General features: G+C 47.6%; 1 protein-coding gene and 1 long non-coding RNA gene across 9 annotated transcripts in view; one reads left to right on the top strand and one right to left on the bottom strand.

Annotated features, from left to right (window-relative positions):
• Positions 1–5: 5 nt before the first annotated feature.
• Positions 6–10,042, bottom strand: LOC140653754 (uncharacterized). 2 transcript variants are annotated; one of them, XR_012043210.1, is made up of 3 exons: positions 9,660–10,042; positions 2,312–2,376; positions 6–71 (listed from the first exon to the last, which is right to left on the bottom strand). It is a non-coding gene; the product is annotated as an uncharacterized lncRNA (long non-coding RNA). The 2 variants fall into 2 exon arrangements; XR_012043211.1 differs by lacking the exon at positions 9,660–10,042 and adding an exon at positions 8,728–8,972.
• Positions 9,147–24,864, top strand: part of INF2 (inverted formin 2) — a 42,548-nt gene continuing 26,830 nt past the window's right edge. For 6 of the 7 annotated variants that reach the window (XR_012043208.1, XM_072866211.1, XM_072866210.1 and 3 more), the window contains exon 1: positions 9,147–9,252. The gene's annotated coding sequence lies outside the window, so the exon portion shown is untranslated. Of the gene's footprint in view, positions 9,253–20,420; positions 20,806–24,864 lie in introns of those variants that run through there. The other variant, XR_012043209.1, reaches the window with a different exon arrangement.

A 24,864-nucleotide genomic window follows, 5' to 3' on the forward strand; every position in this document is an offset into this window, starting at 1 on the left:
TGGTACGTAATCCCATGCAGACACAGGAGATCTGAGTGCTCTTGAAGACTCTGTTGCCATCTTCCTCTAACCTTGGAAAGGTCAGAGTTTCAAGGTCTAGCACCAGGTTTTTAAGGTCAGTTTTAAAAAGAAGCTTGGCACCCAATTTACAGCTTTACAGCTCTTTACAGCTTGGAGGGGAGAACACTTACTGTGGGACCACGTATGCCCTATGTACGGTATGGGACCGTATCCTGTCTTTGACAGCAGTGAACACTTAGGCAATAAGGACACGGCATGCTAATCCCAATATTTTTCTAATCCACATGCAGTTTATGGACTTTCTGATCTACAGCTTGTATTGGATCTTTATGACTAACAGCCCCAATGGACTTTTCTGCCTTGAATTTCTCTAACCATTTTTTTAAGCCCTTTATTCTTTAGCATCTCACAGAACAGTGAGCTCTACAGTTTAATGCCAGACTGTGTAAAGTACTCTCTTTTGTTTGTTTAAAAACTGCGTTACTGAAAAAAATTAGTTCTTTTTATGACCCCAGGTTTTCATTTGGGGGGAAAAAGTGAATAATTTTTTTCTCTATTCACCTTCTCCATTACACTCATGACACCGTAGCCTCAACCACAGACCCTTTCAGTCATCCCTCTTCCTAGTCAGTAAAAAGTCTTCTCATGAGAAGTGGTCCTATTCCTTTTATCATTCTTGTTGCCTTTCTCAACATCCTTTCTACTTCAGCTTAATTTTTTTTTCCAGCAAGGGAGTTAAGAACTGCATGCACTGCTCTGGTGTGCAGCATCCCAGCCATGAGTGCAAAACATTTCTAGAGTAGCTTGTTATGTTTTCTCTTTTGTGTTCTTTTCCTGTTTGAACAATATCTAACATCTGATTTACCATTTTCTCTCTGCTGAGCATTGAGTTGACATTTTCATAGGGTTATACGTGATGAGTCTAAGCTCTTCTTTCTGAGTGGCAATAGCTAATTTTAGACCTCACCACTGTGCACGGTTAGGAATATTTTGTTTTCCTTAAGTACGTGAATTGCATCTGCTTTTCTACCATTCAGCCAATAACCATTATGAGATCCCTCTGTTAATTTTTACTGTCAGTTTTAATTTTTAGTATTCTCAATAAACTCTGTATCATCAGGAACTGCTGTCACTTCCTTATTCACTCCTCTTCCAGATCACTTACGAATACACAGAAAAGCAACCCAAGATAGATCACTTTAGCAGTCTATTATCATAGTCCATCCCTTCTCAGCTGTGAAAACTTTTTGCTTCATATGCTTTAACCAGTCATTAATCCATGGAAGTAACTTCCTTTTATAGGTTGATTGATTGTTCCTTTTATATTTACCCCTTTGAGCATTAGTTTAATCCTCTGTTATTCTTTTTTACCAATTTTCCAAGGACAGTCTGAAGCTTCCCATATAGTTTTCCTACACTTTCCTAGACCCCCATCCTAAGGGACCTGGCTGTTGAGTTCTCCAGAAAATCTGACCCTTCATCACTACGTGTCTTCACAATTTTTGAGGAATGCAAATACTAAATTTAAAAAAAAAAAAGGTCAATTTATAGAAAAGTCACAAAGCCTCAGAGTAAATGCTGATGGTAGTCAAGTGTTTATGTATTTAGAGGCAATGCCATGTACTGAGTCATATATGTCATCAGCTCTCCTGCTGGAACAGATCTCTGCGTTCTTTGCCTGAATACTGAAACACACACAAAGATTTTGATGTTATTAGAAAATGTTTATGTGTTGTTATGCCATGTAATGTACATAGGAGACAAGTAATTCATGCCAAGCTCTGACAACTGCCACTGCAAAAACTCTTGCCTAATGCTAATCAATGAACTGAATGCGATCAAAATGTCCAAGTAAAAATTCTTTACCCAGTAAAACAACTGATGATTTTGCAAGAGTTTCACTCTAGTTGCTTTGTTCTCCATTTATAGCCAATTATATTAACAAAGGCTCAAGTGTTTACATTGCAAACACATTGTGTCTTAAGCCAGTGATTTTCTATGTTTCCAGTACAGCAACCCAAATTTTCCTTGCATTATGAGCATAACCACAAAATGAACTGAGCAAATATGTTACATCCCCACAGAACTTTGCAGACAACTTATAAAAAACTGTCATTAATCTGCAGACCACTGCTTTACGTGCTTGAGCAAATGCCACTATTCTATTGTTGGAGTGTCTCAGGAATCTAAGGATAGGCTTTAGAAGTTGTATCTTCCTCCTTTTACACATGAGGAACAGAAGTGCAGAGAGTTAGTCTATACATTTACCATAGCATGGACCTCAAGTTACCTGTAAGACCCAGGTTCTTCTTGGGCTGCTCGTTTGCTGGACAGGAATTCAGCCAATAAAAGGTTCTGAGAAGAAACAGAAGTTACAGGGTTAGGAGAGAGAAGTGATGAACCAGTTTGGCATCAATAAAGAATTTTCCTCTAAAAGGTGGCAAAATCTTTTGTGTCTTTGTTATTGGGCTTGAAATTGAGACCCTTTGGCCTTGGTGGCCAGATGGACTTAGTTTGGCCAGGAGAAGGCAGAGACACAAAATAAGCATTTCCTTGAAACCAGCATGGTAATGGGAAACAGGCTGACTATATCCTTACAGTGGATCCAACCATGGCCCTATTTATTTACGGCCAAGCATGATGTATTCATGTACAATAGCCAAATTATCAAATATTCCAAGCTATTGTTGAGTACAGATTATGGGGTCAGCCTTTGTTCTGCTGCATGCACCAGCTCTGAAAGAGAGCCTTTGTAAAGGAAAATGGCCTGCTGTTTGTATCAGTTTCCATGCCCAAATGAATTCTGCATTTCTCCCAAAGACACACACTAGGTCTAAGTCTCACTCTCACAAAGGGGCTCTGTCTGGGTGCCTTTGCTTAGAACACAGATTTTATTTATCAAAACTGTGCATGAAATTTGTTGCCATGTTGATACTTAACATGCAGAACATGCTGCTTCTCGGCAAGTTAGGATGGCAGGAATAGTGATGATCCTAAAGGAGAATGAACCATGACTTGGCCTGCTATGGTACCTCCATCCTTCCATCAGCTCAGGCAACCTGGCTAATTCAGCACTAGCTTAGCACCAAGCTGTCTCTGGAAACAAAAACTCCCATGCCTTGCTCAAAACCAGAACAAAGACCTTCTGGGGAAGAAGTGAGACAGCCTTTTGCAGACATCGTATCTTTTTAATCAGTCTTCTGCTAAGTCACTTAGCTAAGATTTTGCAGACATTGTTTCAAAGAATGGATAGTGAACCAGGCTCTGCAGATGGTGGAGGGCTACCTCCACCTATGAGGAGCAGGCTGAAAGAAAGCTCAAAAACATAAGACAGCTGTACTGCACCCCACCGAAGTCTTCATCCAACTAGCCCCACATTTAGTCTCTGTAAGTGGCCAAACCAGGTGCCTCACAGTTGCTAGTCCTGTCTAAGTACAGCACCCACCCACAACACCTCCTTAGCCTCCAGCATTTTGCACCTTAGGGACTTCCAGAGCCAGAAGTATTATCTTAATAGCCCTCAGTCTATTTTTCTTCCATGAATTGGTCTTCCATGATTTTTAATGTCCGCAACATCCTGCAGAAGGGAGTTTCACAACTTAACATCATGTTGTGTGAGGAATCATCTCTTGTTATTTGCCTTGAACCTTTCTTCCACTTTTTTTTTTCTGAGGTTCTTAATTCTTTTGCTGGAAAAGACACTAAATAACTGTATTGTTTTTTGCTGCATCCAACCACAATGCTCAACAACTTGTAGGGCCCAAGCCTTTGCAAAAATCCTTTCCCAGAAACCTAGCATTATTTTTGCCATATCTGCACCTCCAGAATTCTGGGGAGGGCAAAAAGGTAGGAACTGTCACTAATGTAGTAATTTGGCTATAACTAGTTCCTGTAACACACATCTTAAGCTGGTTGGTCTTTCTTCCTATGGCTGTGGATTGGTCATCCAAATGATGGAGGGAGTTTCCATTACAAGAAACAGTCAAACCTACCTAGCCCATGAACCTTCACCTTCTGTCTCAAAGTGTATGAAACACACCGGGCATACAGGATGCGAAGGGAGAAAGGAAGCCACCAGTGATCCACAACCAAGGCATGAGATGTAGGCTGAGCCTGACGTGAGTATCTGAGGAACAAGAAGGGAACCAAAGGAGGGATAACCTATCCAAAAGCACCCCACCCCACATTGCAAGAGCAGCTGTCCTTGATCACTACCCAAAATGGGAGGGCAAAACTGTATATCACAGCCTTTCTTCATTCCTTCAGGCTACAGAAAGATTTTTAAGTAAAAGGAAAGGAGAATTTAGGATCAAATCCCTTTGTGGTCACTGAAACTGGCTTCTGCTATTGCAGACAAACCCATCCTCAAGCGCTTTTCATAAAGCAATGAAGCTCCCTTTTAACTCAGACTAGGATTTTTGGCCTTTCATCTCCTGACAGAGATATCACTTTTCTGACCATTAAAAAACCTGTTCCCATTGCCAGTGTAAATGCATTCATTTCTCATTAACACCCATTTGTTCTTGTGCCAGTATAGTTCACCTGCTGGAATAGCTGGGGGGATTTTGCTCCTGCATGGCACTGACACCTTTCCTGAAATGCTCAGAGACGATCACATCCCCTCTCAACCCTCATTTTGTTACGCTATATCAGCCAAAGTCTTTTAATCTCACGCTGTAAATCACCACTAGCATTCCCCTTCTCAGCATCTGTTCCACTTTAAATTCACCATTCTGGGAATTAGCGAGAATTACACACAGCATTTCAAAGGATGCTCCTAGCTGAGTTATTAGCAGTGGGGACCTGAACTCAAGCAAGCCAGACATAAAAGCAGAAGGCTTTCCTGCCAGAGCTGGAAACCTTTCAAGCTCTGGCAGACTGAGAAATCTTTACACCGTCTGGATACGAGATAGGGGCAGGGATCCACACATCACCTGCACCCCCAGTTTGGCTGACAGATGTGTATCCCACCAGTGAGGGGGATATCTGGATGAATATTCTCCCTGAGTTTGTAACCGGTTCCCTTATCCATGGCAAGTGACAGCAAGCGTAGCTTTGCTGTGTACCTGGAAGAATACCAGGTAGACGGAAGAGTAAGAGATTTATAGGAAAGCCAGAGCACTGAATCAGTACAAAATTATGTCCCGTTAGTCCATGCTTTGGGTGTGCCTGAATAATCGGCGCCAGAACTACAGTGCTTTAAAAATCCATTACATGGGACACACAGCCATTAATCCTAAATTGCAATTAGGTAGAAATCTGGGGGTGAGGGGATGGAGACTTTAGCCTCTTCTTTAACTGCAGTGGGCGTTTGTTCTGGAAGCTTTTAACCTCTTTGAAATCATGTTTGAGATGCAATCGCTGTTGCTGGGACAATAAACATGATGGCACATGAAGAAAAAAATGCTCTCAAGTGGGGAGCAGGCAAGAGGAGCAGATGAGCCCTTCTGAAACAAAGGACTCTCTCGCTCTCCAAGTGTCGCCTCTAACAAAACAAAATATGAGGCAGAGTGACTGAAAACATCTTAGAAAAATTGACTGTGCTTAGCTACATTATATAATAGGACATCAGCGAGTCTTTATCTAAATCACACAATCTGAGGCATTTTACCCATTCTGTGTCTCTAGGCTTCATAAATTACTTTTTTTTTTGTCTTCCTCCCATTACAACAACTGAAAATGTGTGTCTAAATCCTCGTGTATGTATGCACCATTATTGACTTACAAACACTAGATTGCTCCCCAGTGTTCTTATTTAATCTCCTGTGGTTCAGGGAACACTAAAACACAAAGATTATTGTGCGCTTGATATTACAGATAATATCTTCATCTTTGAGGCTCTTAACTCTCCCGGGGCCCCTCCCTCTGGAAAATTCAACCGATGCCACCGCTTTGCGACACAAAACCAAAAAGCACTTTTCTTCTGTGTTCTGACCTTCGCTGTAAGCATTGCAAAGGGCTGAAGTGAAGAAACAAAAGATCAGGAATCCTTCTGTGCAGTACATGCTCTTAACCTCCACCACTGCTGGAAATGAGTCCCGCTTCAATCCGAGCAGGGACAAACACAAAACCAGCTCTCGTCATCAGACCTTGGGACAACAATTCCTGCAGCTGTGCGGTAATGACATTCTCGGCATGGCAGATCTCTATCTAAAACCCAGCTAATTGGTGGGAAGAGGAATGTCTGAACAAACATTCATGTCTCTCAGACATTCCTGAGCTCTGCTGCAGCCCTGCCTTCATGTCATAAGCCCCAAATAAATGTCTCAGTCCTCCGGAGGGGCAGGGCACAACCATAGGTAAACTATCAGGAACCTGACGTGGATCCCAGGACAGGGAGAAAAGAGAGATCAGAAGAAAAAAACTTTGATCCAAATATTTGGCATTTGGACTAGATGATCATTGTATGTCCCTTCCAGTTGAAATATTCTATTCTGTTCTGTTCTATTCTATTCTATATTAGTGTAGGCAGTGAGAACACAGAGCAATACAAGCTAAGAGTGATTTGGAAGTAGCTCATTCCACTGAAAAAGTTGCTTTTTAAGAGCTCAATCCTACCAGGGCAACAATCCCCCCGAACTTCAAAGCCCCATCTTCCAGCTGCAGTGGTGTTTCTTTCCATCCCTTTTGCTGTGGGACCAAGGAACTGAGGACCAGCACGAGGGTGCTGTTGAACAAAAATAGACTTGCCATCAGCTCTTTTGCCTAAACCCAAGCAAAAAAATGGCCAGCTGTGGATCAGAAGAGAAAAGTAGCTCATGGTGTAACCAAAGGAGAATTTGGTCCATATGGTGCACTTCTATTTACACATTTCTGATATAATTGGCAGTGATAGTACCAAACAGAAATGGCAATTTAGACAGACATTCAACAGCACCTTCAGTGATCACAGCCCCTCCAGGCAGGCAGATGAAGAGCCCAGGAAGAGTTCAGCCTGCTTTTCAAGGATGCGAGGTTTCAAGGTGCAAAGCACACTGCAGATACAGGTCTGGGGAAGCAAATCAGCTCCTGCATCCCCTCGGCCACATCACGTGTGCACCCAGCTCTGGACACACATGCACAATGTGGCTTTATCCCAACAAAGGAACATTTGTGTGTTCACTGTTCACCCCCGCGCTCATATCTGCTTCGGTCAAAAGGGATTTTGGTGAGAATGAGGGGCATTTACGCAGAATTTCAGTTTCTCTCCTTGCCTTGTCTTTTCTGACCTTTCCTCCTCACTCCTACATGATGGTGAGAGCCTTTATAGCCCAGCAGTTATAATTTATCTTCCATAAGCAATTTTTAGGGCCATGTGTACTGTCCCCCTCATGTCCAGGTCAGAAAGCATGACTGACAAGTGTCAAGCACTAGGGTAAGGATGAGTAAAGCAGTGACACACAGAGGAAGGGGAAGAGCTCCCTTGCTGTCTTTTATCTGCCCCGAGTACAAGGTCACGGTGAGCTGCAGGTCTCCTGCTTGTAACGCAGCCCCCCATCTTCCCTGCTACCCCATGGTCCTATGGCACAGCTGGTAAGTGGATTAAAGGATCCACTGGCCATCTGCCCCAGCACACACAGTCACCATGTGGGAGAGAGGCCACAAACCTGATGCTGAAAATGCCTGAAATGGGCTTCTGCATGAGGCAGCATGAGGGGAAGCCCCGCAGGTCCCATCACGGCCAGGAGCAAGGTCTCCTGCCTGCCTTCTGCGTGGCCAGCCCTGCTTATGTGCCAGGGCTGCCCCCGGATGAAAAGAGAACAGACAAAGGCAAAGAAGAAGAAAAATGCACTCGAGTAGGAAAGATTTGGGTTCCCTGTTCCTCTTCACACACCAAAGTAGCAGAAACTTGCAGAGAAGGGAAAAAGGCTAAAGCAAAACCAGCAGCAGCAGCAGAAGACAATTACTATTTCCTAAATAACAAATAGCTCTTTCAAAATCAGGTTTATACCCTCAGAGAAAGATTCCAGGGGACACATCCATTTTTCCTGCTGTGTAGATTTGTAGAACAAATTACGTACCCACCTGGGTATTGCATAAGATACCAATTAGAAACATTTATTTTGGGTAAAAGAAAAACTGATGAGCCACGCTGTTTAACCGCCATCCCTGAGAGATGCAGTCTTCTTTCATTTCTTTCCTCTTCCACTAAAAACAGAGGAGTGTTTTACGAGCAAATGGTAAAATCTCAGGTCTCATCTTCCAATTTGAAGTCTCCGAGATGCTCAGCGCTGTGTTCTTACCCTGTAACTATCCTCCAGTCTCCTATAATCACACTCAGTGGTCTAAGCTCGGCTCTCACAGGCTTGCAGCAGTCCTTTGCAAAGCACTTTATCATGATTTTTACATCAGCTATCCCCCTCTCCCCCACCCATGATTTTCCCTGCCAGGTTGTCTCTCCGGGTGCTGAAGCTGAGTGGCTCTGCCTGAAGGCAGAACCGAGTCCGGCCCTTAACGCCTATAGGAGACAGCACTGCTGACCCACGACGGGAAACAAACTTTTCCACCAAAGTCTCCCCACTTGGCTGATAATATGTAGGCTTAACGCCACCGTTTCACTGCTCATCTGTAGAGCTGATGCATTTTGCTAAAGGTACAGGCATCCCTCCCCTCTTTCCACAGACGCATAAAGTGAAGTGCTTAAATTGCAGAGGCCAGGGCGCAGGGTCCCTTGGGTCTCTGACCGCGGGGGCAGCCTCTGCCCAGCTTTCGTGATTCCCCACTCACCTCCCAGCCCCCGGAGAGGGTTCAAGCCCTCTCCCGGGACAGAGAGGGACCCCTCGCCGGGGCAACGAGCAGCTCGGGCTGCAAGACGCCTCTTGCCGGGGCGGGAGGCAGCGCTTGCCTTCAGGATGCCCACGGGCGACAGGAAGAAGGGGGATCCCTCCCGGGGGGGTCAGGACCCCTCTGCGGCGAGAGGCAGCACGTTGGCTCCGGGGAGGGCCCTTCCTCCGGGGAGGCTCTGCCCGCGCCTCTGCCAGGGCGAGCCCGGGGGAGGGGGCCGGGGCTGCGGTCGGGGATGCCCCCGGCGGGGCGCCGGGGCGGGGGCGGCGCGGCACGACCCCTCGCCGGGCGGGGAGAAACTTCCCCGGCGGGGCCGGTCCGGACCCCCCGCCCCGCCGCGCCGCCCGCGCTCCGCCCCGGAACCGGGCGCGGCTCCCGCGGGCGGGCAGAGCCCGGCGGCTGCGGGCGGCGGCGGAGGGTCGCTGCCCGCCGCGCCTCGCCGCCCGCCGCCCGCAGGAGGCCGCCGCGGTAAGGCTGAGCCCCGCCGGGGGCGATGGCGGGAGCGGGGTCCCCTCGGTCGGGAGAAGTTGGGCTGAATCCCACCCCCCCCCCCCGCCGGGGTTGCAGCCCGGCTGGGCATCCTCCCCCCGGCTCTCCCCCGGTCCCAGCTGGTGAGACGGGCTTGTAGCGAGGGAGGAAGGACGCCCGGCAGCCCCGCTGGCTGCTCGGAGGTGTTGCTGGGCGCTGCGGAGCGGTGCTGGCTGAGCGGCCCGGGGGATTGCGGGTGCGACGGCGGGGAGGCGTAGGGGGGACCTGGGCTGGCTGCAGGTGTGCCAGCACAGCGCGTCGCCGGGACGCGGTCCCGACTGCCGGTGTGCCAGCACAGCGGGCAGGGGGGAGTCGGTCCGGATTGCAGGTGCAACAGTGCAACGTACAGGTGGGACGCGGTCCCGACGGCAAGTGCGACGATGCGACATACAGGTGGGATTTGGTCCGGGTTGCAGTTGCGAAGATACCGTATACGGGCTGGATGTGGTTCGGATCGCAGGTGCAACTACGCGATGCATAGGTGCGACGTGGTCCTGATTGCAGTTGCAACGCTATGACGTGTAGGTGCAACGTGGTCCAGATCAGGTGTGACAGTGTGATGTGCAGGCGGGACGTGGTCCTGCTGTGCCTGGGTGTGACAGTACATCTACTAGCATATAGCGTACGGCTGCTGTGTCTGCTCCCGGGGCTGGGCCGGTTTTAGGGTTTTATTTTGAAAGATTCTGTTATCCAGTGGTTTTCGGACAAGGTCTCCCAAGTCCTGCCCAGGTTTGCTCACATACTTCTCTCGTGCCTCCTCCTCCTCCCATTTGCTCAATAGCTCTGCAATGATGAAGTGGCTTCTTGCAAAATCAGCACCCGGAGCTGAATTCCAGAGCTTGGGGGCGGGGAAGGAGTGCTTGGATACACAATCTTAGGAGAAATACCCCAAAACGGTGTTCATGGTCCTCCCTCCCCGTACCAGATCCGCATTGTGAACTGTTTGTTGTTTTTCTCAGACTCCTAAGACTGGCGAATTTCTCTGAGTAAGCCTGCTGGCTGTAAAACACATCAGGCTTCCTGGTAGGCTGTGGGGAAACTTTTGGCCTAAGTCAGTTAAAAAGAAAAGTTGGAGTCAGCAGAGTTACAGTAAGGTTGCAGTCTTCCTACTGAACTTGCTCAGAATTTGGGCTGTCTGGCCACTAATCTCATTTCTTTTCCATCCACTTAAGCTTGTTTTTCCACTACACAGAGGAGCAGTGGCTGCCAAAATTGTGGGTGGGGCGGGGGGGGTGCAGGAAACTATGAGCATATGTGATTTTTTTGTCCTGTTATAAGTTAATAATCCCATTCTAGGCTCTTGTCCAAGAATTTTGCTTCAAAAATGCAAGCAGTGTTCAGCACCATTGTGTAAAAGATAATCTAAATGTAGGACAGGAAGGGACCCGGCAGGTCAGCAAATCAAAGCACTGAATGATATTACCCCTTATTGCACACCACTGTAATTCATTTCTTCCTGGTCTCCTGGGAAGTTTCTGAACTTTACTGAACTGATATTATATTTTTTTTCCCCAATATATGGCTTTCTCTTACTTTGTATTTGAGCTATGATTGCTTAGTTCTCCCAGTCTGATGCTTTTGTCGCTTATCAGTGTAGAAATAGGAGTTGCATGCTTCTCTCTTTGCTGTGCAATGCCAAACACGCTAGAACTTGCCAGACTGACCCCTTCCATGGGACTGGCTGTCCGATCCTTTTAGGTCTGTACCCTATTTATTACAGATTTTCATCTTTCATGGCTTAACTCCTGGTTTTACTCTGAGCTGTGTAGCAAATGGCTGTGCTTCAAATGTGTTGGAAGCTGAACTCTACCCCTTTCTTGTGTGCCAGGTATGCCGGATAGGTTTCTCAGAGCAACTGAGTAGAAAATTGTTCTTATCAAAGAAAACTAAGTTGCATTTTGTTCCTCTTCCCCCCCCATTTACTTCCATGTCTTCAATTATTATTTTTTTTTCTGCAATGATTATTCTGTTGATGAGAGATTTTTAATCCCACCATTGTACCATAACCAGCCATGAGTAGAAGATGGGAGTAATTCGGCAGCGGGTAGCAACACAATGCCATAGATTAGGCAGTGAACAATATTCGTAGAGCTGAAACAGTTGGAGGAACTTCAGACAAACTCAGTGCTCAGATTTGAGCTCAGATTTAACTCCCAGTTGAATATCCTCACTCTTAATATTTGCAATAAGGTCTATCAATAATGATTCAGAGGAAATACCACCCACTGAATCAACACAGTCAACTCATGGGATCACACAGTGGCACTGAACAAATCCAGCTCTTCTCAGTGCAAAATACTGCAGTCGGTAGGTGCGGACAAACACATCACAAGGAGTTATCCCTGTTCCATTCGTTAACATTGTACATGGCTTTTTATCTAACTAGGTGAAAAACAGCTACATATTTTGCAGAAGCTAGGTACAGCCCTGCAGCTGGTGTTCAGCGCAGGAGGGAGGCTTGAGAATGACTATGTGTTTCTGACCTAATATATTATAATCCCTTTGGTATTATCCACCAAACTCAAGTTTATTCCAGTGTTTCTCAGCATTGCATGTGCAGCAGTTTATCACACAGTGCTTGTGAGCGTTGTGCTGCAGAGGCTGCCTTCATCTCCCAGCGGCCAGAAAAAGCACTGAGAGCGCCAAGTGCTGCAACAGAGTGGGCAAACAGTCTGTATTTTAATTATACAGAGAGCTCTTGGGTCCTGTGCTGTCCACTGAGATGCTAAGACCAAATTGGGAGAAGGAAAAAAGTTACGTCAAATTTTGAGCCTTGGCTTTCTCCTTCTAACGGAGGGCAGCATCATGCTGATAGGTCTGGTGTGGGGTTGTCACGGCATTCCAGTTGTTCCAGTTCTGCAGGCGTGCTGTATGAACTGGAACGAAGCACAAGACAGGAATGCTTCAAAAAAGGGTTCGCTACGTTTGTGCGGCTTCTCAGTGCCACTCAGGATCCTCGTCAAGGGCAGGTATGGTCTGGTTCCTTATTCCGAGGAAAAAATAACTAGTGAGCAATGGCCAAGCCTTGTGATTGCTACTAGATGTCGTCAGCAGTAGACGAGGAGCCAATTTTATGGAGCTGAATGTAGAAACAAATAGGAAGAGGGGGTGTGGAGCTCATGAGCCCCCAAGTCACAGCCTGGCATCTACAAGAGTGGCTGCAGTTAAAAGTAAGTGGTTGTACAATGTGGCAGGTGAACATTTGTTGCCATTTTGTCAACCTAGCCTTTCACATCTGCGGAAAGCATCAGGAGAGGGTCTAACAGCGTGATAGTTTTTCTATTTGATGTAATGAACAGGTATTGTTCACAGATTCAGCTCTTTCTACTCATTTGATACCTGAGCTGACATTTCAAAGTGCTGGGAATGCTGAAGCCACAGATCAATGAAAATCTTAAGCAAGCAATGGTGTTTGCAAAAAGCTCTGTAGCGTTTGATGGTGTACTTCGAGGTGCTCTGGGAAACCTGCTGAGCTGATAGAGGAGGTTGGGCAAAGGCAGAAGACTGAGAGCTGGTGGATGGAGTCCTCATCCCAGCATTGGAGTCACTCAGCCAATTCCAAAATGTTTTAGTATCCTGAAAGTAACAGCTCACTTCAGAAGGGACATTGCTTCAGCACTATGTCCGGTAAAAAAAGTAAAGGCGAATGAAGAGCTGCCGAATTTTGTAGTTGGTAGTTGGCGCAGTGTTGAACTTGGCATGGTTGTAGTAGGTGTCACCAGATGGTGCTATTTTGCATTGACTTCCCATTTGTTTTTCTTACCATGACCATTATTTTGCCTCGGCTGAGGTGTATATGGTATTAATTTGGGGGAATGTTTAAGGGCAGAGGAGGAATTTGGTCTTTGCATTGCTGCTCCATTAGAGTCTGTTGTGCAGGTGTCCTTGGTCAATCCTTGGTGCTGGGAGGGCTTTCCCAAAAGGGACATGAGAGAGACTCCAGTTGATAGGTTGCATAGCTGCTCACAGAGTACCCGCAGGTTCAGTAATACTGATTTCTCCCCAAATCCGACTTGCAAAGCCTTCTGTTGCCTCTGCTGCTCCCAAGCTGACGGTTAATGCCGACACAGGACATCACCAACGGCAGCAGGCCACCTCGGGGCTGCGTGGGTCTCCACTTTTCCAGCTGGGAGAGCTGAGTCACATTTTGACGAGTGAGGACAGCAGAGGAATTTGGAGATCACTCCAGGAAAGTGTGGGAAAGGAGGAACCCTGCAACCATAAAACCTCTAAATTTAGTTGTAGTTTAAAATGGAAAATGTTGGTGATTTTGCCTTTGCGGAGGTCAGATGAATTTGGAGACCCGCAGGTCTGCTCCGCTCCCGTCTGCTCTGCAGCGAGCCTCTCCACGGGGAATCGGGGCCGCCTGCTCCCCCTCATCCCCTGGCAGGGCCGGTGCCGCACGGGGGACGTGCCAGCCCCGTCCCTGTCCCAGGGGCTGCACGGCGAGCTTGGCCCTTGCTGGGGACACAGCCTCTCCCCAGCCTGCCCCGGCAGGCGGAGGGGACGAAGGGAGGGAAGCGGCAGCAGCCCCGGGCTGCAGCAGAGCCCCTGTTCTCTCCCCGAGTCGATGAATGAGGATGGCATCGTTTCTATTTATTTATTTATAAATTCAGTAAGCAGCTCTGTTTGTGTCAGTGTAGCTAAGGAATAACTTTGTTACCCTCCGCGCTGTCAGTTAAATTGCATTATTTTTAATAAGGCAGCTATCTCCGTGCTGCTTCTGTTGTGCTGGTTTTCCCTATCTGGAAACTGTCTACTTCTCATCCATCCTGCTTTTCTGTTAAGTCATTGTGTGGCTTTCACTGAAAGCAGCGAGCTAAGCGTTAGCGTTATTTTCTGACGGAGGCCCCAGGTGGAAACAGAAGGTCCCATGGTACAAGGCAGCAGCTTTTTGTGAGCGATGGTTTTCATCCCACAGCCTGCCAAGAAACCAAGCCGTGGCAAATCAGCTCTTTCCACCACCTGACCCAGATCAAGGTGCTTCACCTAAATAAAAGGATGGTCCCTGCTGCCAAAGAGTTTACTCCGAGGAGTGGGTGCAACCCTGTGCGGGTGAAGGGACTGTCTATGGGACCCAGGGGGCTGCAGGAGGAGAGGCAAAGCCACACAGCCCACCCCGTGCCATTAGTTTTGCACTGGCCCGTCTCTTCCAGCCGTGCTGCAGCGCTGCTGCCCGGCGCCGAGCTCCTTCCCTCTGGTGCAGCGGGTCCCCCAGGTGCACAGGGTGGCACTGGGGGGTTCTGGGGTCAGCTTTGGGGTTTGCCCCCCTTTGCTGCCCACAGGCGTGGACCCTGGCCGGCTGCCTCTGCTGCATTGGTTGTGTGAGTAAGCCTCCCTCCCGCCCCAGAAATGGCCACAGTCTCCTCCTTTGTGCATTTCTAGCTCAGAAAAGACTGATTCATTCTCTGAAGCAGATTAATTACTTCTGCTATTTTAAAAAAAAAAAAAAAAAAGAAGAAATCCTTTAGAGTTGGTCGGCTTAACTTTCAGCTGCCTGTACAATGCAGTAAAGCAAATGTGCTCCGAGCCGGAGCAAAAGAGTTTGCATGGAAAAAGAAAACATGGGTTGTGATTTTTACGTGGCAGTTCAGCGGTGGGCTCTGTAGTTTAGGAAGTATTTGTGAACGTGTCTTGTTCTTGTCTTATATGACGAGTGGTGCAAATTTGAGCCCTCCATGAAGGGGAACTGCGGAACAAATATTTTTGTTCCCTGATACGTTTTATAACTTGTTTCCCTTCTGGTTTACATCATGCTGATGTGGCACCCGGCTCCCCGAGTAGCTTGCATCTGAAGCCTGGCTGAGCGGCTCCTTTTCTTCCTCTGAAGGCTGCTTTCCAGCCTGCTTGGCTCTGCTCGCTTGTTTATGCACCGATGGGCTGTAGTTCCACATTTCAGAACAAGCTGTCCAATATTAATGAGTTATTTTGTATTTGCCTAGTCCTGAGGCTTCTTTTATAAGCCTAGAGATAAATTCTGGGTTTTGTTATTTCCATTACTGGAAATGCACTGAACCTACACAACCATTGCCAAGCCCTAAATATGGCCTCTATTTATCCAGAAGAAAGGTAAGGGAAAGGACTATCACAAAGCTAAATCGATTTACAAGCCTGCAATTTGCAAAACCCTGTTCTGATAACACTTGTAAGCAAGTGTTGGAGCAAGCCATATGTGTAGAGATGAATCACTTATAAAATTATATCCTAATATTAGTTGTATATTTATTTATCAGACAAATATAGTGATTTTTCTCTTGAAGATCCATGACAGCCACATGCTCGGCTGGCGTAAAGCACTGCAGCTGTTTGGACTAATGCAAACCTGAGCATATGACTGAACAACTGATTTCTTTGCAAAGAAAAAAACAATATCAACTACTTGTTTCTAAAGTGATTTAAAATATTACATAGGGAAAACTAAAAGAGATCAAAGGGTTGGTATAAGATACCCTGCATGTAAGTTAGACCTACGTGTAGTAAGGTAATTTTGCCCCAGCATGAGAATATCTCATCATAAACCTCCAGCTGGTTGGGCCATATTAAAATCTTTTCACATTAATTCCAAGACTGTGGGTTAGAACTGGAAAGAGATTTTTTAGGACTGACAGCTTTAGGTCCTCCTGAAACAGTTGGACCAAGTACTGTAGCACAGTGAAGGGTTAAGCCAGCCAATGTTCTAGGATTACTGCGTTATAAAACAGGGACTTCAAACTTTTTCACCCAGCAGCAGAGAAAATAGTCTGAAGGCATCTTTGGAGTGGATTAGTTTCGAAATCATGCTAAGCCACTCTTCTGCTCTGTGCAAGAATTTATTTTAAATGGCTCAAATGCTTAACTTTTTGAATTAGTAGCCGAGCATGTTCTCTGGTTACTCTTAATAACGTTCATATTCAGACAAGCTTACAGGAAAGTACCTGGCAGTATCTGGGTCTGTTCTCCTTAACGTGTACAGTATATGCTTTGCCTGTGCAATTAGGAATCCTGGCTATGCTCAGCCTTATCTGAACAAAAATGTTCAGGATGTTTGCTCTTGGGCTGTTCACCAGGTGAGATACCAACCACCATGATTCATCAGCAGCGGAATTGAAAAGCTGATCTCGATAGGAGGGAGTCGCGTTTGCAGCCTGTTTGGAGAACAGCTGGGAAAAGCTGCTTGCTTGTGCACCGTTCTGGTGTCTCCATGGCTTTTTTCAGCAGGGACGTCCATAAACGTTGATATGGATCCGAGCAGCTCTTTGGCTTAGTGGTGCCTACAACCCTTTCCCCTGCGGACCTCCTGTGTCACCAGTTTTCAGGGAAGAGCTATTCCCTGCCCAAAGATCTTCATCTTGTGCAAGTGAGGAGGGTTTGTGCCCGTGCAGGAGGAGTATGGCTAAAACCAGCACAGGCCCTGCCTGCCTCTCTCCCTCCGGGGCAGGGCTCAAAAGGTCTTTTTCTGTAATTACGTCTTCTCACTACTGCAGCACCAGTGTGTGTGCAAGGAGCAGGGTGCAGCCGCCTGGGCAGCCTTCATCCTGGCAATTCCTAAGTGGTTCCCCTGCAACCTCAGCATGGGTGCAATACATGTATGCAGGAGAAATAAACTGAATAAGTATCAGGCTCTTTACTCAGCCTGTGCTTGGGAACACATACATCCCTTAGAAATGCGTGCATGGGTCTGTGCCCTTTGCTGGTGCAGTTTCGGTTTTTGACAGAAAATTTTGTCATTGCCTGTCCAAAGAAAGCACTGAGTTCCCCACTGTTAAGGGAGTAGTCTCCCCAGCTGGAAGCACCCTCCCCAAAACAGAATGTTTTTTGTTGCAGAATCTTCCTACCAGAAGAGCTGCAGAGCAAATGTTTTGAATGTTTAAAGCAGATCGACCCCATTAAATACAAAGTTCCAGGAAATATGCATGTGCTGGCAGTAGCAGAGTCCTTTATTTTCATTACCTGAAGTATCCATCAGATAAAGACTACTTCAGAAGGTTTTGGTTTTTTTTTTCTCCTTATAGCATCATCTAAAGTGAATGTATCCAGCAGAAAAGCAGTCAGAGAGCTGGTCTGTGACGGGAGGGCTGGAGGGGTGTTCAGTCTCCAAGAAGAGCAGAGAAATTCAGTAAGCAGAAGAGCAAGCAGTCAGCTTTGCAGCTCCCATCTTGCTCCCGCGACTTCCTGAGGATGCTCAGGAAGCTGCTCCCCAAGGAGGGAGCAAACCGGCTGCTTTCGCTCTGCTCTCCCGGTGCCTGGGAAGGTCATTGCTGGCCCACCCCATCTGCTCCCCAGCAGCTCTTCTGGGGTTTCCCGGTGTCCCCGCGGCACAGGGTCATGCTGCAAAGGCCAGACGCCTTCCTTGCCTTGTGGGCAGGGGGAGGATTGAGTTCTCTCCCTACATTTTTATGTCTTCATCTCGCCAAACCCCTTTTCATTAATTTTTCCCCTGTAAAGACATGGTTGTCTTCATTGGCTCCATAGGACCCTCAGTACCCAACAAGCCAGTTACAGAGATGAGGAGGTGAATATTATACCTGTAATTCTTGAATACTGGCTGTGCTGATGTTTAGTAATTTAGCAGCCGATGATACTAGGCATTTTAGGCAGGATAATCTAAAAAGAGCCATCGCAGCAGACCTCTGGCTGGCATCTCTCCCTGTGAGCCAGAAATGAGCTGGGTGTCTCCTTTCCAAAATCCTTGACACAACTTACAAGACAAACCACTGGCACGGGAGCTGATTTGTCACATAAATGTAGAGCAGCGAGAAGACACTGATTGCTGTAATTAGGAATAATCTAATTTGTAAGGGCAAATGGGATGTATTTATTTCTATTTAATTAGATTCCTGCATTTCGTGGACCTGCCGTGTGGGCAGGGGAGCCACTGCGCTGTGATCCAGAGGCAGCAGAGCGATGCTGGAGGTGTAGAGGGTCTCGGCTCTTCTTTACCTAACATGGGACTAAACTTTCAGTTCTTGATTTAATCTGTCTGATTTTGATGTAATTACTATTCAGAGGACCACCAAATCATCTGCTAGAAAATCGGGATAAAATTGAGCTGATTCGCTGGGGGAAAACCATTCGCCCTCTCTGAGCAACATGAAAGCAAAGTTGCTGGGACAGAAGCTCAGACATGAAGGGATGGATCCACAAAAGGATTTACACCCTTAACATCCTACATCCTCGTGGGTTAGGGGGCAAATCTTTGCTCCCCAGGACAGCACTCGGCTCTCCTGGGAGATAAGCCTTTGGACTCCCCACCGGCACCCCTCTCCAAGCACATCAGCATGGGGCTGCCGCTGCTTCCTCCAGAGGAAGAGGAGGCCAGGGGTGCTGAGGAGACCCTCGCTCCCCAGGCAGTGCCCAAAGCATTCAGTCAGAGCCACAGCCCCGTGCGTGGACTCTTTCTGGTCGTGCTGTGGAAAGCAAACGCCTTCGCTAGTGCCGAGTTACGGACAGTCGGGTCGACAGACCTCGGCTGGGGGCTGAGCTCGCAGGGTGCAGAAGCATCCGTCTGGCCGTGAGCTGCTCCCACCCAGGCTGGCGTTAGAGCGGGGCGAGGGTGCGGGCAGCTGCCTGCAGCAGCCAGGCAGGCCTGCAAACACCTGGAAGCAGCACAAGTGATGCACAAGCTGGGAGCAGGAGCTGGGATCCAAACCCCCTCATTTTTCTCAGCTGCTGCCCCTTGCTGCTCCTGTTGCTGTGCCATGGGGCCCGCAGAGGAACACTGCAGCTCTAGAGCTGGTTTTTCTGCTTTTTAGCCCAATTTTTCTGCTTCTGCTTATGTTTTTACATGGGAGATGACGCAGCCTTTCTAAGAACACAGACTTTTCTGGTGTGTCTCACATGTCCAGGCTTCAGATGAAATCTGATGGGAGCTGATAGCCCTTTAAATTTCTTCCATGGTTGCTAGGACAGGAATTTGCAACATCAACAGTCTTTCTTTGCAGGATTTTTTTTCTCTTAACTTCTTATTTTCTTCCCCAAAACCTGCTGTGAGCCCCATCCTGCTCCCCAGAACCAGATTAGTGACTAATCTTTTGAGGACTTGAGGATTACACATCAGGAGTGCACGTAACATAAAGTGAAATCCATTCGCCGATGTAAAACCCATCATGAATTAATGTTTGTCTTGGATTGTATAAACACACCCTCAGAGTGCTTCCTACAGCAGGATGGGGAGCTGTGCAGAGTCATTTCCCTGGACATTGCATTGTTATGGTGAAACTGCCTTAATTAGAAAGCACGTGGCCAAGTTCGTCTTTTAAAGGCTAGCTGAATTTGGACCGAAGGGCAGAGAGGTCAGTGTATATCTAATATTGGTGGAGCTGTGCTTGTGTACACAAGGGTTGAGTTTCCCCACCAAGGCAGGAAAACTTATTGTGGGCTCCAACTTTTGATCTAGGGGGTTCAATTCAGGGCAGAGGCCTCATGGAGTAAGAAAAAAACCCAGTATTTGAAGTCTAACTGCTACCCTGAGCCAGGCAGGAGGTCTCTGCTAAAATGGGCCATGTTGAAATATTCACAATTTAGTAATAACTGGCTTTCGGGTAACACTTCCCGAGAGGCTGAATGGATGCATTTTACAGCTGTGGCTCACAAGCTAGTTTCCACGTGAAATCTCAACCAGAAAGGCGCAGAGATGTTTTCTGTTTAAAAGAACTTTTAAAGTCTTCAGAGTCTGCTCGGCCCATAAAAGCCAGGCTGGACCGAAGCTCAGCGGGACCTTAGGGGTGCCCTGGTGAGAGCAGGATTCCCATCATCGAGCCCCTGCCCAGAGCGTCGCTGCCTGAGCCTCCGACCCTTGCTGTGCCACCCCTCTCCTGGCTGTCAGTCGCAGGGTGGGCAGCCTTGGGTCGGACATCCTCCTTATTTTAAGCTGTCCTGGCCCTCCCAGCATTTCAGAGACCTCTGAGATCTTGCAGGGTTTAAAGCCCTGGTGCCACAAAGCCAGAAAACCCCGCATGGCTGATACAAGGTGCAAGGGGCTGTCCACACCGCCTGCCACCCCCGCACTCTCCATCCCAGCCGCCCCAGCCATCCTTCTTCCTCTTTTTTTCTTTTCTTTTTTTTTTCCCCCCCTTTCCTTTGCCAGATCATTTCCCTGCTTTGATCATTTCCTTGCTCTGAGTCAGCCTGTGCTTTCTCGTGCTGGCAGATGGATGTGCAGTGCAGTACAAGGCTCCCTCCTTCCCAGCCTATGGGGAAGTGTCACCTTCCCAGTGGCCAGCACCGAGTGAATGAGGGGGGTGACAAATGACATGCAAATGCCTTTCCTGGAGGCTACAGAAAAGTCACTTGCTTGCACCTTTCCGAAGACTGGTATTTACATGCCATCAGACACCGACATCCTGTTGAACTTTCTTAGAGCGTGCAATTTGCAGACACGCTCGTTCAGGGATTTAGACTTTATCGACTGAAGGTTGCTTGGCAGAGAAGGAGAAAATGAGCTGGCTGGGGAGCCGGTCAAGAAGGATCCTTCGTGCGAGAGAGACAAGAGAATAATTTGGCTTCAGCTCCGAGGTAGGAATTCTTTCCTCTGTCCGTTTTCTCTGTCCTCGTGGCATCCTGTGGAGGTGTTTAAAAACAAACAAAAAAGCAATAAAAGGTTTTTGGCTCTCGTAATATCTGTTTTTGTGACAGCTTCCCATTAAGTGGGAACCAGGAGAGTCTTAGAAAGTTACCACTGCACTGCCCATGTTGCTGGGTAACAGTTTCTGCTTCTCACGTGAATCCCAAATCATCATAATAAATTGCATCTCAAAATGCTGAATGATGCTGGAATCACTGCTGTAGAGTGGATGCTGGGGTGTACGGGCACTGGAGCAGGGAGCGGGGGGACCTCCAGACCCGCCTTATGCCCCGTCAGGATTTTCATGGGATCCAGACCTGAGTCCCGTTCCTTTCCGGCTGGGGTCAGGACACCTCGCTGGCTCCCGTGGGTCTGCTAAACGACAGCAGGGAGGAAGCCCCGGTGAGACCGGGCTGAAGATTTTGCAGTCCTGTTTGTTGCAGCGCAGCTGGGAGCCGGCACCCTCTGCATGGGGCGAGTGCTGGCTACCACCTGGCATCCCTCCAACCTGAAATCTGCCATGCCTCCGAAGGCCTGTGGTAGCGTGCGACAATGCCGCAGGGCTCATGTCCACCGTGGAAAGCTTTTTACATTGGTTTGGCTGACTTGGCACTCAAACAGATAGGGAAGGCTGGCACCTTGCTTCTGGCTAGGTCTCCCCGGTGGCAGTGGCCGTTTCTGAAGCGAAGGTCTGATAGCTGCACCAACCTGATTTAAACCTGGCTTACCAGGTTAAGGTAAATTGGTTATTGAGCGTCTCAGACAGTGCTACTGTTGTAATGAAGAATGTTTTCAAACCCCTTTAAAGCTAAGGTAGTGCAACCTTTAAATATAAATAAGGCTTTAGATGCCACTGAAGATCCTAACATAAACATCCTTGAGCGTCTCGCTTGAGCTTGATTTGTATGTGGTACCTGTAGTAGCCTGATGATTTATTTACTTGTTTATTTACTGGCGAGGAAGAAGGCACTGGTGATTATTTTTACCGGTGTAGTTAATCCTGGTGTAACCCCACCACTACCAATACATATTGAATGGACACATTTACCACTTGTGCAAGGCATCTCACCGTAACATAGCTTATATTTGCCCAGGAGACAGAAGCTGTGCTGGCACACAGCATCCTACTAGTGGTGGATGGGACTGAATCAGGACAATGTGTTTTTCCTTTCATTGTAAAAGAATAAGCTATACTGGCAAAACACATATACATTTATACCACTATGGCCACAGTCCTTTTTGTCTCTGCACTGAAGTCCTTTTCTGGGAGTTTGCTGCCAGAAGAAGCCATTGCCAGCCCCGTGCCGCCACCGTGGATGCACAGCTGGATGTGCAGTGCGTGGATGGCACAGCTCCTGCCCGCCGGCCGCAGTGGGCTGCGTGTCCCTGCTCCCTCGTCTGCTAAGGACAAAACGCTCCCTGTAACGACGCGGCACCTCTGAGGACACAGCCGACCCGGGCTGCTGTGTGGGAGCTCCTCTTTGCCTCACACATGGGCTGTGCCAAAGCAAAGCGTAGTGGGCTGGAGACTTTATGAACTTCTGCAGTAGTTGCAGAGCAAGATTGGGCACTCATTCCAAGACCTTTTAATTTTTTAAGCATAAATCACTCAGTCTTGCCTCTGATACAGCTGAGGATCAAGAATACCTACATCTGAAGGTGACTGAGGCTACTGGCTATGGCAGAAAAAGGATGGAGCAGTGGCTGGTTTGCGTGCTGAGGCAGGGTCTGTTGGGCAAACCACGCCTTTCTTTGCACACCTCCATTTCCCACCATACCCTTACTGTTGGCTCCCCTGGGAGACTATGAACGCTGCCAGTTCCTACCAGTGCTAACGGGCCCACACCAAGGGGTCAGGCTGGTTTCTCAAATAGAGGTTTGTGGTCCCCCCCCACTTCTTTTGGCACGTGGGAGGATGATTTCATTAGCCTGTATGTATGCGAGCTGTTCAGATGCTGCACAGGAAAACACAATAGTACAAATGAAAGCAAGAGGAGAGGAGGAACAAACCCGTCACACTTCTTGAAGTGGCTTTGGAAAGCACAAAGCCAGGATGTTGTTTCTTTTTAGTGACTGAGTAGTCTGACATGTTGCAAAATACAAAGGCTCGGCATATTCCCAGTGGCAGAGTGAAAACTGGAACTACCCAGAAGCAAAACCTATCATTAGCAGGCAGGCAGGCAGAACGGGCTCCTGGGTGCCAGGAACAGGCATGGAAGGGAGGAGGGGCTGAGCAGCAAAAAAAGAGCTTTTCTCAGGGGCGGTCGGTGTGCCCCAGCAGCCTTGCGGAGGGAAGCGGAGGACGTGAGGGCAGCACGTGAGATCAGACTTCGTCAAAGGGCAGCAAGGGGCTGCTGTTCCCCTCGCACCCCCCCATCCTCCAGCATGGGCAGCGGGTCTGCTCCAAAAAAATCGGAATGGTTTTGGCCTGTAATTTTTCTCCCTTTTGTTTTCACTCAATTATACTTGGCTGCAATTATACTTGGACTAAAAAGAGAAATCTCTTTTTACATGTCCTCAGGTCCTTGCTGTGATCCGTGTCATCCTGGAGGCATGTAATAATTTAGACTGAAAGCTGTGCTGTGCAGCTCTGTTCTCCACAGCTTCACAGGATGGAGAAAGTATTGATGTGCCCTGAGTTATCTCCCACAGATGTCATCTCCCTAGGAGCTGACTTGAAGGACAGAGGGACACAGAAAACTGCATCTGGGAAGCACCTGATTCAAAAACAACGGAGGAGGAAATTTTATGAACTGGGTTGGGTGGAGGCAGGGAACACCACAGCTTTGCAAACCCAATGATCCAAAAAGTTAGCACCATGAACCGCAATGTTGCTGTGGCCAGGTGCAAGAGGACGAGCAGCCTTTATGATGCCTTTATGTTTCCCAAAGAAACTCTTCAAATGAAGAGTATTTTTACACTGATGCTTCTTTAGTTGTCATTCCCCATCAGGCCTAACCAGCCTCTGAGGGTGAGAAGCAAGATGAGGAGAGGGTTGCATTTGTCTCAGTGAAGGTTATGGGCTGTGGGTGTCCCCACAGCAGGAAGCACAGATGCCCCATCAGGACGTGCCCTCGGGAGCAGCACTCGGCACCGATGCTGAGCGCGTACCTGGGGAGGGCAGACCATGGGTGCTGCAAGCACGGTTGGACAGAGAGGCTGGGGACTTTGCTTCCACCATCGCATCCTCCTCAATGGCCTGGGCAGAAAAAGGCAAAGCTCCCCATTCCCTTCTACTGGTAGGAGGCAAGATGTATTCAGCCTTTTAAGTCTAACGCCTTGTCTCGTTTTCGTCAGGGGACTTTCCTTTCCTCAGCCAGCATAGTCTAAATGGCCTCTGTGGGACAGCCAGATACATGCGTTCCATTTTAATCCCTTATCTGTCTCACTCTGCTGAGATCATTTACCTGCCAATAAGCTCCTATGGTCAGAGATAAAAGGTGAAACTACCAGCCCTTTAGAGATGTATATCTGACTGGCTTTGCAACACTGTGCTTCATGGAAAATATGGAAAGATGTTGCATTCATAATATATCACTCATATCTGTGTTTGTAAACAGATTTATCACACCATCTGCAGAATCGTTCTGCGGTCTTCTCCATATTTATTTCCTTTCCATTTATATAGTACAGCTCCAATTTACTTTATTCCCTTTTTACGATTAGATACGTTAGCCGTCTGGTTTTCTTCCCCAGAAAAAGTGTGCACTCTCTGTGGGAGACAATAGTTAATCAATCCAATTTGTTCAGCTTAGTGCATAAAAACACAAGCTGGTACTGACTGGAGAGGTACCTGCCTGGGTTTGTTTCTCACCGCTTCACATCTGTGTGGAGCAGGTGGGGAGGAAAGGATAATTCAGAACAATTCAGCTGGTAAACAGGATGCTCTGTCGGTATTTCCTGTCTCCTGTTGCATTGGTTGAGCTTAATTTTCGAAAATCAGCTAAACCTAAGGTCAATAATGCTATCATAATCTCTCTGACTTTCTGTAGCTGGTACGATATATAATG

Source organism: Ciconia boyciana, chromosome 6 (assembly GCF_034638445.1).
Source record: "Ciconia boyciana chromosome 6, ASM3463844v1, whole genome shotgun sequence".
NCBI lineage: Eukaryota > Metazoa > Chordata > Aves > Ciconiiformes > Ciconiidae > Ciconia > Ciconia boyciana.